The sequence below is a fragment of the Apodemus sylvaticus genome, chromosome 3, assembly GCF_947179515.1.
Source record: "Apodemus sylvaticus chromosome 3, mApoSyl1.1, whole genome shotgun sequence".
In the NCBI taxonomy this organism is placed as follows: domain Eukaryota; kingdom Metazoa; phylum Chordata; class Mammalia; order Rodentia; family Muridae; genus Apodemus; species Apodemus sylvaticus.
The window spans coordinates 161,904,701-161,920,499 of NC_067474.1; positions in this window are offsets into that span (position 1 = coordinate 161,904,701).

Genomic DNA, 15,799 nt, shown 5'->3' on the forward strand with positions numbered 1-15,799 from the left:
GCTTTAATACTCCACTACCAGGAATGAATTTGATTTCCATTCGTTTCACAAATCATTTACAGAATGGTACAACTATATACATCTCAAAATATATAGTCTGAAGAAAACCACACAGGTTACTATTAATGTATTATCTTTTTCTTAAATTTAGATGTTAATCCATCCATACAAATATTATAAATCTATAATCTTGAAAGAAATGCCTTTTGATTAGTAGAAGAGGTACATGCTCATGCTTAGTTTAGAAATCCAAACTAATATATCTGATCTAAGTAAATAAATACAAATAAAAAAATAAAAGGAACACACAAAAAACCAAATGCCCCTGAATATTTTATTTTATCAGTTGCTTTGTTTTCATCTATGAATCTCAAATTTAAAATGAAAAAGTATTTAATTTTGTTTTGTTTTCTTTTAAATATATAAGTGTTTAGCCTGCATGTATTTCTGCATGTGCATCATGTGAATGCCTTCTGCCCATGAACACCAGAAGAGACTATCAAGTTTCCTGAAACTGGATTTACAGAAAGTTATGAAACACCCATGTAGGTGATGGGAATTGAACCTGGGACCTCCAAAAGAACAGGAAGTGCCATCGGAACCATCATTTCTCTAGCCTGAAACTGGAACATAAAAAAATTACTCATGTGTGTGAACACGTGCAAAAGTGTGTAAAGATGCCAGAGAGGAGTGTCTTGGGTCCCCTGCAGCTAGAGTTCCAGGCATCTGTGCTCCACTGGATATGGATGATACAATGCTAGATTCTGATGTAGAAGTGTACTAGTTATTTTTCCTCTAATATGGTAAAACACCAACAGCAAGGCAGCTGACAGGGAAGGTTCTACTTGGGTCTTATGGTTCCTATAGTTTAGAGCACATGGTGAAGGGCAAAGTGTGGCAGCACGGATAGAATCTGAGAGCTCAGATACCAAACCACAAAGAGGACACAGATAGAATGTCCTCAGAATAGTGAGTCTTTAAATTCCCAAACCTACATTCAGTGACATTATTCCTCCAGGGTCACACTTCTACAGAAACTCTTATCTGCTCATAGACAGCTATCTATGTAGATCTAACAGCTAGCAAAAAGTCTAGAATCCTGAGGAGGGTCCAGTGACACATGCCGATATTCCTTAATCATGAGACAGTGGCAGAAGGGTTATAAGTAAATGGTGATTCACATCCCAGAGAGTACATAGAATATTTTCATTCAAACAACCACAAGTAGCATGTGCACTTAACTGCTGAGATATCTCTCGAATGTAAAAGCTCAAATTTAATATCATGCAACCTAAAGCATATAAGGCATGGGAGAAACTGGATCACATTCCTAAACACTTGATAAGTGTGTTTCTGATGAGTTTTCTATCTGTAAGTTTCCTAATAAACCCTTGTTAGGATAGTGTGTCACCCACTTCTAGAATTAGGTCCAGAATTGAACATGAAAATACCAGGGACCTCATGAGAAACCTTCCACTGAGTCAAGGAGAGAGTTCACTCTACATGAGACACATTTTTAAAGGGAGTATGTGTGTGGATACACTGCACACATCCCAGAAGTGCATATGAAATCCTGATGACTACATCGGGTGTGGGTCCTTATCTTCCTTTGAAGTAGGGGGTTTCTTGTTCTGCCAGTGTGTATGACTGATTATATTTTCCAACAGCCTTTGTGATTCCTCCATCTCCACCTTTCACACCCCACAGGATTATGAACACTTGCTATACACCTGGCTTTTACATTGGTCCAGGGGATTTGATTCAGGTCCTCAAACTTACATTGGAAGCATTCTTATCCATTGAGCCAGTTCCTCACACCTGAGATACTTTAACATTGACCTCAGTCTAGACTGCTTTAGGAACCATAACCCCTATCTATCTGGTAGATAACAACGTATCTAGACATGAGAGCTACAGAAAAATCTAGTGCCCTTTGCAGCATCCAGTGGCATGTGCCTATGTTCGGTATACTGGAGGTAGAGGCAGAAGGATCTGAAGTTCAAGGACATCGTTGCCTACATTGTGAGTTCTGGACCAGCTTGCTCTTTTGAGACCATATGGTAGAGAATACACACAGAGAAAGTTACACTCTCAGTTGTGGGTGTGCACCCCCAGGTATCTGATGTCTACCTTAGGTGAAGTGAGATCAGATGAGTCAAGGATGCCTGGACTTGAAGAGGACTAGCAGAGAGGCTTACATGGAAGCCAAGTGTAGGGCCCTGAGCTCTATTAGCACACTACTCATAGCACTTCATCCCCTCTGCACTTGAAATCCCACTTTCAATACCTCAGAGACAGAGGGGTCAACCTAGGACAGACAGCTCAGACACCTCCATCTTGGTCACTTCCAGCGCTCAGGTGCTTCTTTTCAGTGCAGGGGAGGGGTCTGATAGCATGGCTAGAATACTGCCGCCTTTTAGGTAGTCAGTCCACCGGGCTTCTAGTGGGAGGGACAGAGCTGGAGAAACTGAGGCTATGATTATGTTAGTGTTGGGTTCTTTGTGGGGGTGGCAAGGACTGGAATGAGAATAATGAGGTCTTGGGAGCTACTAGGGAAGAGATGACTAGGAAAATATTGTGGGGTGCCTCAGGGATACTTGAGATCCTCTACTCCTCCTATAGCTTGGAGGGAGGGCCTCCTTCCTGAATAGAATGGAGCAGTTGTCAAGGAGTGTCAAAGTTGTATGGGACAACTTTTTTGAGTTTTGACTTCCCCATATTGATAGGGGGGAAGGACACCTACCCATGTCAGGGTGGGACACACCCTGAGCCCTAACTGGTGGGGCTGGGCTTGTTGCTGATAGGTACTGGCACTGTGCTGCTCCACATGACACAGAGGAGCAGCAGTCCAGACTCAGAGCTTTTTTCAGAATTTGGGGGGAGGATGTCCCGGCCCAGCAGACAGTGCTGTGGACAGCAAATGTTAAAGGCATATGTCTTACACACCTATGGAAAAGTCACCTGAGCAGCCACGATTCCCTGCCTGAGGCAGAAGCTGACTTTGCCCAATGGTTTACCGTAAGTCACCCCTTACCTAATTTTTATTTTAGTGTTTTGCAGGTGTTTCTAACCACTTATTGAACTCGGTTTTCTATCCTAAGCTGTCTTCATTTCCTTCAAACAACAGCTATTATATTCTTGTCTACCATACATGTTGTTCTTGTCCTCTTTGAGTTGATTGACATGTTCTGCAAGTTTTGATCCCCTTGATCCTGACTGGTTTTTCAGTTCTGTATTTGGATATTATGAAAATTGTTCTTATCAGTTACATATATTTTCTGTGCTTTTAGACTAGGGCATTTTATCTTAGTTTTACGTTGTTATAGAAATGAGTTGTGAGCATCAGAATTAAGAGAAATTATTCAGTTCTATGTGTTTTTAGAGCCAGGGGACTGGTATTTCAATGTGAGAAGTTAGGCAGAATAACTTGTATCTGAAGGGTTCAGAACCCAGTGTGGTGTCCTGCTCCATCCAGTTCTGGTGGAGACTGCCAGCAAATTTGTGGGGAAGGTGTACAGTGTAAGCCTTGTGCATCCTGACAGCTGCAGTTGTATGGAAGGCAGCCTGCAACAGAGTGGGAGGAATGGTTTATTTTGAGGAGAGTCATCACAACTGTCTGATCAGATGCATTTAAGAAGACTACAAAAACCAACAATGAAGCAAGCAACCAAGGAAAAACAAACAAACAAACAAACAAAGATACAAAAACAGCTGAGACGAACTGGAAGCTAATTAATTAAAAGAGTCCAAATTAGGGGGATTCATAAGGAACACGCAACAGGAAGCTGCTAAATATTGGGCTGATCCAGAAGGAGTTGCTCCAAGGAACCAGGCCATAGTGACAGAAAATGCTACCATTCCTGCATTCTCCATGTATCAGGGTTGTCTCCACGGTCATATAGTCTTAATGGTGGAAGGAGACTAGTGCCAAGTCTATGAGATACCAGGACTCTTCCTTAGCTACAGTTGCCAATTGTTGTGATCATAAAAAGAGGAACAGGTATTAAAATATGTTCTAGGGTTTGTGGGCATAGGGGGTGGCTCAGATGTCCCATGCCAAGGCATCCCTTCCCCCTGAGGGACCACACATAAGATAGTGTAATATAGAATAGAGTTTATTCAGGACATGGGGAAGGGATTTAAGAGGATAGAGGCAGAGAAAGGCAGAGAGAGGCAGAGAGTAGAGAAGTAGAGGCCAGCTATGACCACGGAGAGAGAAAGTGGAAAGGGAAGAAGTAAGGGAAGAGTCCAAGAGGGCAAGAAAGACCAAGAGGATAAGAGAGAGGACAGGCAAGCAGCCCATTTTATAATGGACCAAACCTACCTGGCTGTTGCCAGGTAGCTGTGGGGTGGAGCTTAGACACTATCCTAACATTCTAGAACATGTCTTAATACCCGTTTCTTTTTTTATGATCACAGTGGTCCACTGTGACTCAGATCCAGAAACTCTGCAGATTTTCAGACCATCTCAGCCACAACCACGCTCACTAGCCCAGACATGGTAGCCCCTCTCTTATTTCCCCCTCCCCCCCTCCCCGTACTGGTCAGAGTTCTTGAGCTCAGAGCTACCCCTCTTCCACACTCACCCTTGTTTAGGACTTTTCCCTTGGGTAAAATTTTCCTCTCCTTGGAGAGTTTGTTCCTTGAAGCCAAGAAATCCTAGGGCTGGGTGAACTGGTCTCTGGCTCAAGGACATTGGCCCTAAGTATTAGAACCCAGACTTCCACGTTATGACCTGGCAGTCTGGTCTGTGCTGGAATCTCTCTCAGGTTATTAATGCCCTCAGGATGCAGGTAGGGGCACTTAATAATCCTATTCTCTTGCCCAGGGATCAGTGTTCACTGTCTCTCTACCTACTAATAGGATATTTTGGTCTAAAGCAATACCTCTACATGGCTGCTAAACTCGCACTTTTGCACCAAGGATCCATAGCTGCAGAATTTCACCTCCTCCCTCCCTTAGATTCTGGCTCTCACTCTTGCTGCAGCAGCGGCTTCTACCAGTTCAAGCAGTCCGGAACTGCCCCTGTGCCAGGAACTCTGCTGCCCTCCCCCACTGCTCGCTCTATGCTCTGTGTCCCTCTTGCCTGGACTGCAGTTCTGTGCTTGGCTCCCTCAGCCTGCTCCCATGCTCCGCCCGTCCAGACCTCCCTCATTCATGGTCTGCTGCAGTCACTTTCAGCTAGGTCAGGGCCTTGCTTGCTGCCCTCCCGCCCCTCCTTGGCTTTGCTCTTGCTGCACAAGGCACAGGTCTTGCTTTCTCACACCTGTGACATCCTGCCTGCTCTCTTGTTCTTGATGGGCTTGACCACCTGCTCCTGCACATGACAGAGAGCCCCTTCCTACCTTGCTCTTTCTCTCTTTGCCCCTCTGCCCTCGGGCTTGGTTCCACTCATGCTTGGCTGGTAATCATGCCATCAGCACATTGATAGGATATGAAAGATATTACTTTGGGTGCTTTCTCCTCACCGTCACCCACCCCCAAGACAGACAGAAACACTGGGTGAGGACTTCCAACTGCTATTGAGAAGCCCCACCCACGGCAGGCCTTGTGAAAGACTTCTCTGCATCATCTGCCACTGGCCCACAACTTGATTCACTCACTGGCCTTGCGGGCGCGGGGGTGGGGGAAGGGCCGGGGGTGGGGGGCGGAGCATGACCTGTGAGCCACAGGCTGTGCTCACCAGCCAACCTCTCACAGCTTGCCTGCCAGTGTAGTTCTATTGTAAGCCACAGCTGTTAGCTCTTATTCTGGTCCTAGCCAAATATTTCTTTGCTAATACAATTTACTTTTCTCTACCTACACAACCTGTCGAAGTTACCTAATGTTTTTATTCCTGTCCTGTCTTGACTACTGCTATAATAATCAGTTCTAACCAGTCTATATCATACTCAATCTTGGCAAAAATGTGTTAATTATTAAATTTATGACAGAAAAATTCCCAAAAGCCTCTAACAGTTTCTCCGATGTGATCTCAGAAAATGTGGGCACTGCTACAGGTTGCTGTTTAGATTGTGTGTGATATGATAATCACTAAAGAATGCAGTGGACAAAACCAGATATTCTTGAGTCATATTACTTACCTAAACCAGGTAAGCCATTTCTCGTGTTATGCATATCCATTGTACAGAGAAAAAGCCCTGTGTCATCTGCACTTGAAAGCCAGACTGATAGCCCAAGTTGCTGCTGAGACCATAGACACAGCAGAGATATGCTGGCTACTGTAATCTGAAATTTTTAAATAATAGAACTGCTAAATTATTGTCTATTCCTCAGACTTCTGACCACATTGACAGTTAGACAGTTATCTCCTTACGTAAACTCTATTTCCATTAAATGCTTCATATTTCCTCTTACTTTGCCATTGTCCTATCTGAGTTCCTACAAATTTGCTAACTCTAGTAAAATATTACACTATATGATCCGACTTTTTAATCTTGTTCCTTCTGCTACACAAAAGGCTCATCTTAAAGAGTGTTCATGTGGTTAACTTGTGTTGTTATCTCTTTTATAAACTTGTTAGCTATAGAAGGCCTACTCAGTTCTGCCTCTCACGGACCAAATCTCCATCCAGATTTGCACATTTGCCCTAAGTTCCCATTTACTCCCTATTCCAGAGGGTGGGAATCCTCTGGGTTTCGAATGTACATCTTTAGAATCTTTTTCCTTTTTCCAATCATAATTAATCTTATGCTCTACCAATAATAATGTGTTTCAACATCTTGTCAAGTCAAGGCACTTACTATATCCAGAACAGCTCCATGGAAGCAACCTTCACATAATCCAATCTCCTCTCAGACACAGACTCTACTGGACCTGTTCTTCTGATTTGTCCTCAGAGGGCTCTACAGACTCTAGACATCAAGGAAGCTACAACTTCTCCTAAGAATGGACAAACATCCTCTGTACCCACTTTTCTATGTTCCCCGGAGACATATCACCCCATTGGTGGTGTGAACCTGCCAATAGATATCATGAGGACCCTATTCCTGCTTCACCATCACTTCTTTCTGTTACTTTCCTTTTTTCAATTAAACCAAAATGTGAGTATTTTAGGATTCTGTCTAAGTTCCACCCCATAGTTACCTGGCAACAGCCAGGCATGACCCTCCCCACGTTTACCTGGCAAAAGCCAGGTAGGTCTGGCCCACTATAAAAGGGGCTGCTTGCCTCTCCTCTCTCTCTTTTCCTCTTGTTCTCTCTTGCCCTCTTGGGCTCTTCCCTTCCCCTCACCACCTCTTTCCATGGTCATGGCCGCCTCTACTTCTCTACTCTCTCCCTTTCTCTGCCTTTCTCTGCCTCTACTACACTATTAAATCCCCTGCCCATGCCCTGAATAAACTCTATTCTATACTATACATCATGCATGTAGTCCCTCAGGGGGAAGGGATGCCTTGGCATGGGCCCACTGAGACACCCATGCCCCCCAGATGCCCTAGAACATATCTTAATACCCATTTCTCTTTTTATGATCAGAAAAATAGTTGCTGTGTGTGCATTCTGGGAGTGTCCCCAAGCAGTCTTCAGTCTGTCCTTGAACCTGCTAGGTCAGTGGAACTGGCAGTTACAGAGCAGGAGTGTGGAGCAGGAATGCATTTTCTTCAGCCACTCTCACAGATCTGTTGTAAATATCTTACAATTGTCGGGAAGTTTGGGATCCTATGAACTGGGGTTCACTGTAATGTTTTAATTAATTTTACAGTGTCCAGAATATTCTTCTAAAATACCCTTTTGGATCACTTACATTATCTGTAGTTAGTACATGAAGATTATCTTTGCTTAAGCAGTAGCAAAGCTCCCTGAATTCTAGTTCAACCATGATTTATTAACTCCATTCATAGGCATTCCCAAACAGCTTTGTAGATATTAGTTATATGTGGAACTGGTATAGATTCAATTGATTTCGAAAATGTACATTATAAACATGATCATATTGACTAAATAGTAAGATTTTCTGAATAAAGTTATATGCTCTATCAATTTTACACTAATCTATAGGTACTCTTTGATTTAAAAACAGCATTTTGAAATGTGTCTTCATAGGATTAGTTATTAATGTCATACTTTTGGTCTGAATAAAAAGTGAAGACAGAACTGCTGGAAAAGTCTGACTGAGGAGAAGAAATAGTTTAGGTTCTGTTAACCCTTAATGTCACCAGAGAAAGAACATGCCCACCATATGGGCAAGCTTCATTTAATATTACATCCTGACAAGGAGATAGACTTTGGACACATGCTACAATGGTTTCTAAGGGCAACCCTATAGGCCATTTTAGTTTCCTATGAGTCTTTATTGTTTTCCTAAGACTTGCAGCTGGCAGCATTCCAGGATGGTAATCTTTGACAGATGAATTATTTAATTTTTTTTATATCCTAAGCATTTAACATTAACATTGTTAAATGTGTTCACAAAACCGGAAATGTTAGGGGTACAACTTCTACCATTGGACATGTAGTCAGGAGGCTGTCACATGAAAATGAAGAGTTCACCTGTAGCCTTGCCTAATGACTGACACCCACATCAGGCTGGATAACAAGCATCTTCTCTAGGGATTTTGTGAAAATCTAAGAAACAAAACCAGGAACGACCGCACACCACCCTTCACAAACAGCCTTATTTGAAAAGTGTGAGTATACAGAATTTGATATTTAAATAATGTACTGGCTAGTTTTATGTGTCAACTTGACACAGGCTGGAGTTATCACAGAGAAGGAAGTTTCAGTTGGGGAAGTGCCTCCATGAGATCCAGCTGTGTGGCATTTTCTCAGTGATCAAGTGGGGAGGGCCCCTTGTGGGTTGTACCACCTTTGGGCTGGTGCTCTTGGGCTCTATAAAAGAGCAGGCTGAGCTAGCCAGGGGAAGCAAGCCAGTAAGTAACATCCCTCCATGGCCTTTGCATCAGCTCCTGCTTCCTGACCTGCTTGAGTTCCAGTCCTGACTTCCTTTAGTGATGAACTGCAACGTGGAAGTGTAAGCTGAATAAACCCTTTCCTTCCCAACTTGTTTCTTGGTCATGATGTTTGTGCAGGAATAGAAACCCTGACTAAGACAAATAAACAATGGACTACATAGATGATCATCAGCCATGCTATACATTGCAGAAAAAATACATATCACCAAGTGAAAATGCAAAAAAAAAAGATGATCAAGATCCATAGACGGAATACAACAATGACATAATAAAGTCTTATAATTGGATTTGCCTCACATACATTAAACTTCAATGTCTATTTTAAATATTTCAAAATACAAACTCCAACAACAGTTGGTGATCACCTTCTCTGCACTTGAATGAACATGGTAAACCATATTCTTCCTTCAAAGCCATGACGAAAAAGAGAAAAACTAAATTTTTTTTCCTGGAAAACTGAAGACAACTATGATGTTTAAAGTTTTTGCCAAAAGGTTGCATGAATAGTGTTTTTTACTTTATGTGAATACTTTACAACATTTACTTGTGAATGCATTCATTCCTGTTAAGGCATGTAAAAGCCTACCTATTGAATTTTTCTTTATCTTGAATTTGTTCATGAAACAGAAACCAAGCATATAGACTTCAAGTTTGAAATGACAATCCTTCCTCACTGATAGTATCATTTGGTAAGGTTTAGAAAATGCTGCTTTGCTGGAATCATTGTATCAAATCGAGTGGGTTTAAGGTTTACATCCATACACCATTTCTAGGTCCCAGTCTTTTTGTCATTATTCAGGTTTGGATGTCATCTCTGGGCTTCTGGTTTTAGTTGCTATATGTGATACTTGTTGGGATGCTACCTTCTTGGTGATCACATGTCCCTCTCAACACTAAGCCAAATTAAACACTTTTATAAGCTGCTTTAGACATTTAGTTTTATCACTGTAACAGAAAGGGCTCTGATACACACCCATAAAGCTTCACACTTGGACGGTTTATTTCATGCAGTTGAAGAAAATTGTGAAACCTAAAAGGGTTAGCTTATTATTTAATTTCCTAGGGCATTTTCCATATGAGTTGGCAAGTGGAAACAAAAGCAAGAGTGAGATCATAATGTTTGAAAAGTTTGTTGACACTTATCAGACACTTTTTCTCCAGAATCAATGATTTTTTGTGACTGGATATAACTATGTTGCCTAAAGATGTAACCAAATCCTTTATATACATTTATTCCCTTCAGTATGAGTTTTTATAGATCCTCAATACTTCAGTAATATTAAAAATCTCTGAGAGATCACTATACAATATAGTTTTTATTCTTGTATAAAGGTACCAGGAAGTACAATACATTAACAAACTAAATACTTTAATAAGATTTCTCTTTAGTATGGCTTTTTGTATAATTTCTAACAACATTTGAAGGCTTTGTCACATGGCTCCTTCATAGAGTTTCTTTCCAATATGTATTCTTTTATATAGTCTGAGATGTTATTCCTGTGAAAAGGCTTCTTCATATTTGTTAGAATCGGCAGGCAAAATCCAGAACAAATCACACCAAGTCTCTGTTCTCACATGGGAGGATTTATTGGCAAAGGCAGCCTCTGTGAAGGGATAAGATGTAAGAGGAAGGGGTTGTGGGTCAAGGAAAACTCTTTTATTCCATCCATGACAATGGGAAGCATCAGAAAGAGAAGTGGTACCATGGTGGGAGCCAAGGCAACAGAGGCAGGGGAAATGCTGTTGCCAACAGATGAGGAGTCTCCTCACTGGATGAAGGATCTGGCAGTAAAAACACTTCTAGCTGTCAACAAACACACCTGATGTTAACAACATTGCTTATATTTGTAGAATTTCTCTTTGATATAAAATCTTTTATGACGTTTAGATTATAGTGATGTGCAAAGACTTTACCACATTGGTTACTTTCATAGGGTTTGTATTCAATATAAATTCTTTTGTTTTCCAGACACTAGAGTCCAGTTTATCTTTTCCATATTGTGTCACAATCTACTCTTCAAGGACATTTGTCTGAGGGAAATGCAAAGGCAGATACAATTTAACATGATCTCATTTCCTAGGAAATATCAACCTAAATGAAGCACAAAAACTTCATGCAAGCTTTCACTAAAAATGCAGCATTGATAAAATGAATTTCAATAACAACAAAATCATTAACAATAACAAACACATTCCATTAAATGCTGTGGAATGCCCTTCTTCTGTAAAATTTAATATTAGTGACCCTTGTGACTCATGCAGTATTGTTGCAAAATCATGTTTGATGCATTGATAATACTCATGACCCTAGTTTTGGGGCGGCTGAGGTATGTTCATGTCATTGAGACACCTTCAGAACAATTTCCCTTATGGACATTGATGCAAAAATTCTCAATAAAGTCCTCAAATACTGAATCCAAAGGCTATCACTAAGGATCCATCCAAAATGATAAAGATTCTTTTCTAATCAAGTCTATCTTGAAGAGTTTCCATTCCCTCTACTCCTCGCAGCTCCTCTCCAATTTCCATCCCTTCTGGATCAAATCCCTTTTTGTCTCTCAGTAGAAAAAATCCATAGACCCACTCATTGACACATCTACCCCAAAAGACTAGGGTAAATCTTATAATGTATACCAGAGGACTTGTTGCAGACCTATACAGGCCCTATCCTTATTGCTTAAGTTGCTGTGAGTTCACATGAACCTGGTTCAGCTGATTCAGATAGCCATTTCTCCTTGTGTGCGCCATCCCATCTGGCTATTTCACGTTTTCTCACATGCAGTTGCCTGACCTTTGTGGTAGTATGTTTGATTTAAAGCTCTTTGTTCTAAAGACTCTTGCTTTGTTTAACATCTTCGGGTTGGTGTCTAAATATCTTCCTCTCTGATATAAGAAGAAGTATCTCTGATGTTGACTGAATAAGACACTGGTCTTGAGTATAACAGAATATTATCAGGATTCACATTCATTAATTTTTTTGAATGGTAGTGTTTGGTTTTCTTCCATCCTGTCAGTCTAAAAAAATGCTCTTACTGTACTACTTGTTACAACTAGTACTTATTCATTGCAAGATTACAGTTCTGTTTCTCCAGATATCTGGACATAAAATTATCTACTTTCTTACCCAGCTCTTCCTGATCTGGCTTCATATGTTGGCCAGGCAGTTTTGGCAAATTTTTCAAACAGGCTATAACTAATTAGGTATCCAAATGTGAGAGCAATGAGCTATTGGTCTTCCACATGCAGTAGAATGGTGATTGACTGAGAGGCATACCCCATCCAATTATCCAGAATGTTCAAAGAAATTGTTATTCTAGGAACATTAATAATATATCAAAATTACACATATATAAATAAAATTTTAAAATATATCCTCAGCTGCAAAGGATGTTGATGTTGCATAGCTTTTCCCAACTATGTCTGAAAGTATCCTGTGATTGTGAAAGCTGCAATGGTGATATTTTTGTTTCTCTATCACATGCATATTAGTGTGCGAAGTGTCCAATGGACTGGTATACTATCACAGAGCCTAGATTACCACTGTGTCCATAAACCTGTATGCCATCTCTGGTCTATGGAGACTCTTTGAGAATGGCTCTTGCCTGTGTGGTTCTGTTTCACTGCCTTCAGAGGTCTGCTACTTGAGGTTTTAGTGAATCACCAAGCCCCTTCCATTGGGAAAGCCAATAACCTCACTCTCATCTACATTCTGCCCATATCCTTCATCTGTTTCCTTGGCTCCTTGATATTCACAGGCCATTCAAACTCAGTCACTTTGATAGTAAGCTAACCTGTGGTTGTAGTTGCATAAACTGGAAATATTTTTTTCCTACAGTTTTGTCAAAATTGACCGAGGTTCTTGATTTCAGTCTACTTTTACTGAAATTCATTCACTCTGTGAACATCATCATTAATATTTCATGTGCAGGCACTAGTATTTGTATCTCACTAATTCTAGTCTCAAATTTCTGGTCTATTTTTCTGCAGTTTTCTGTGAAACATATTGCTGCATGCTGATAAAGTATATTCTCTATGGGTCATTATAAATGAAGATATCAAAAAGCTAAAATTTCTCCAGGCATGGTGGTGCATGCCTGTAATCCCAGCACTTGGGAGGCAGAGGCAGGCAGATTTCTGAGATCGAGGCCAGCCTGGTCTACAGAGTGAGTTCCAGGACAGTCAGAGCTACACAGAGAAACCCTGTTTGGGGGGGAGGGGATGCTAATATTTCAAAGGGGAAGAAATTTTGTGCTCAACTCTGAGTTTAATGGTCAGAATGAAAGACTATTATTGATGTTTACTGTTTAGGCGTTATATGTTTGGGGGTCTCAGCAGACACTAGGTCTGGTAAAGAAACAATCCATGAGACAGAAAAAGAAATCTAGTTTAGTACCACACTGTAGGTATTTCAGCACTGGTTTGGGCATGTGGTGGGTTATTGCTAATGAAATACTTGCAGCACTCTGGGAAAAGCTTTCCCAGTGCATGTGTGAACAGCTCTGAAGTAAAAGGTCTTCTGGTAGTTATAAGTTAAGGTACACCACAAAGCCCAATTGAAAAATTAACCACAAACAAGGGATTTACTGGGAAAAACTCTAGAGGGAGTTCTGCCTCTGCTAAGGTGAGAAGCAGAACTGAACTGAGTGGCAGACAGGCTTTGTATAGGGTTTCATTGTGTGGGTAGGATTTTCAGGAATGGAGATAACTCTAGTTGAAGATTGCTGGGATTTTATCTCCTGAGCTTGAATGAAATGAGAGACTTCTGAGCTATAAAAAGCAGGAAGAGTAAAATATAAAATTTCCCTCAGTATCCAATGCTGAATTAAACTTGGAGATTCTGATCCCAGGGTGATTTATTTTAGGAATAATTAAGCACATATAATTTTGGAAAGAAATTTCTTGGTGATAATTGTCTCAATTCTCTGCACACAATGAAGATAGAAGTTTGACTACACCGGGCAGTGGTGGTGCACGCCTGTAATCCCAGCACTCTGGGAGGCAGAGGCAGGCGGATTTCTGAGTTCGAGGCCAGCCTGGTCTACAGAGTGAGTTCCAGGACAGTCAGGAATATACAGAGAAACCCTGTCTTGAAAAAAGCAAATCCAAAAAAAAAGAAGTTTGACTACTTTGAAAGTCTTTTGCAAAATAGATGTGAGTCTTTCTCAAATGTTGGATTCTAAAACTGTAGGGCCTAGAGGAGTTCAAGCTTGGGAATACCAAGCTATAAGGTATATGTCATATCTCCCACAAGGCTGGATTGTATTGACTGAGCAACAATGACCTAGGGAAGATTGCCTGGGACAATTTAATAGTCTGGGACATTCAGGTGTGTTTTGACATTATGTCTACCACAGGTCACCAAGCCACTGACTACATTAATTCTCTCACTTCTGGTCAGAAAAGAGTGTACTTCTCTTCCACTGAAGAGAAGACTCTGGAGATTTATATTCCTAGTTACCCTAGAGCGTATTTTTGATCACAAGGTCCTTTTGCCCTCTACAGAAAGAATATATTTTATGGATGTTACTAGTTCTTAGGATGTTAATGTTGTGTTAGTGTAAATGGAAAGACAGTCCAAAGATATCTTCTAGAATATAAATTATGTTGTTCAGATATACAAAGGGTGATTACAGTGATTGACTCTATAGATATAAAATAATCAAGTGCTGCTGACATTAACCCAACATTCAGAACATTGAGGCAGGTATATTCCTCTTCATTTGAGGCCAAGCTAGTCTACAGTAAAGTGACATTACAACCTTTGGTCCCCAATTTCCTCTTCTTGCCTTCATGGACTCTCCACATGGGTTGAAGTGAATTTCTTAAAATTTTATGTGGTGTGTCTGTGTATTTTCACATTTTGACTGCTGTAGTGGCAGAGAACTAAGTGCTAGCAGGATCGTGATGTCATCAATTCTATGGCCTATCACCATCCTTACATTTGTCAATACTTGCCCTACCACACTGCCGGAGATACTTGAAAGACAGTCAGCTCTCTATGCTCGAGACAATCTACTGAGGTTCTGGTGATGCCTCACACCTGATTGCTTGTAAGTAAAAAATTGGCATACAATTACTGGGATAAGAATTGGAAGGTAGAATTTCTGGATAGAAAAAGTGATGTAGGGAGGAGAAAGCAGACGGAGGATGTTTAGTGTGAGATAGAAGAGAACAGATAGGTGGGAACAGGGCCAGAGAGAGGTAAAGAGCTAGCTAAAGAGGTCATAGGCTTGAATAGTCTTAAATTTAAGTGATAGCTAGAAGACTGTTCCAAGAAAGTTTTATGTTTTACACTATATAGAAACCTCCTTCGCATCATTTATAAAACTAGTGTGTCTGCAAACACTCCCACTACACTCATGTCCATACACAAATGTATATAGAGATATATAACATTTAACAAGGGTGCTTTTGGTATTTAAGTCAAACCAGATATTAACTGGATATTCCCAATATGTTCACGACATCATTGACCTAGCATATTTTGTAGGAAGTATGAATTATAGATTGAAGTATTTTTGGTTGGTTCCATGTATATATTTTACTTTGTGTATCTTTGCAAAGTATCTTCCCAAAAGTAAGACACTAGAACCTAAGAGTCAATGTTCTTGCAGGCACCAGTTTGACCTCTTTATATACTATGACTTGTGTCAGTGTTATCTTTAGAAATGAAGACTTATTTTCAGTTTGTGAAAAGCAACCCTGATGCCACCCGGTCCTTTCTAGTGGGGCAGACTCATATCTGGCCTGCTCCATTGAAGACACCATCTCCTAATCTATCCTAGAGAACCTAATCCACTCATAGCAGTTGAGAACCCACTGCGCTCAGAGAAGTTGATCTACCCTAAAGAACCCGCTGCACTCAGAGCAGTTGACACAACAGTGTG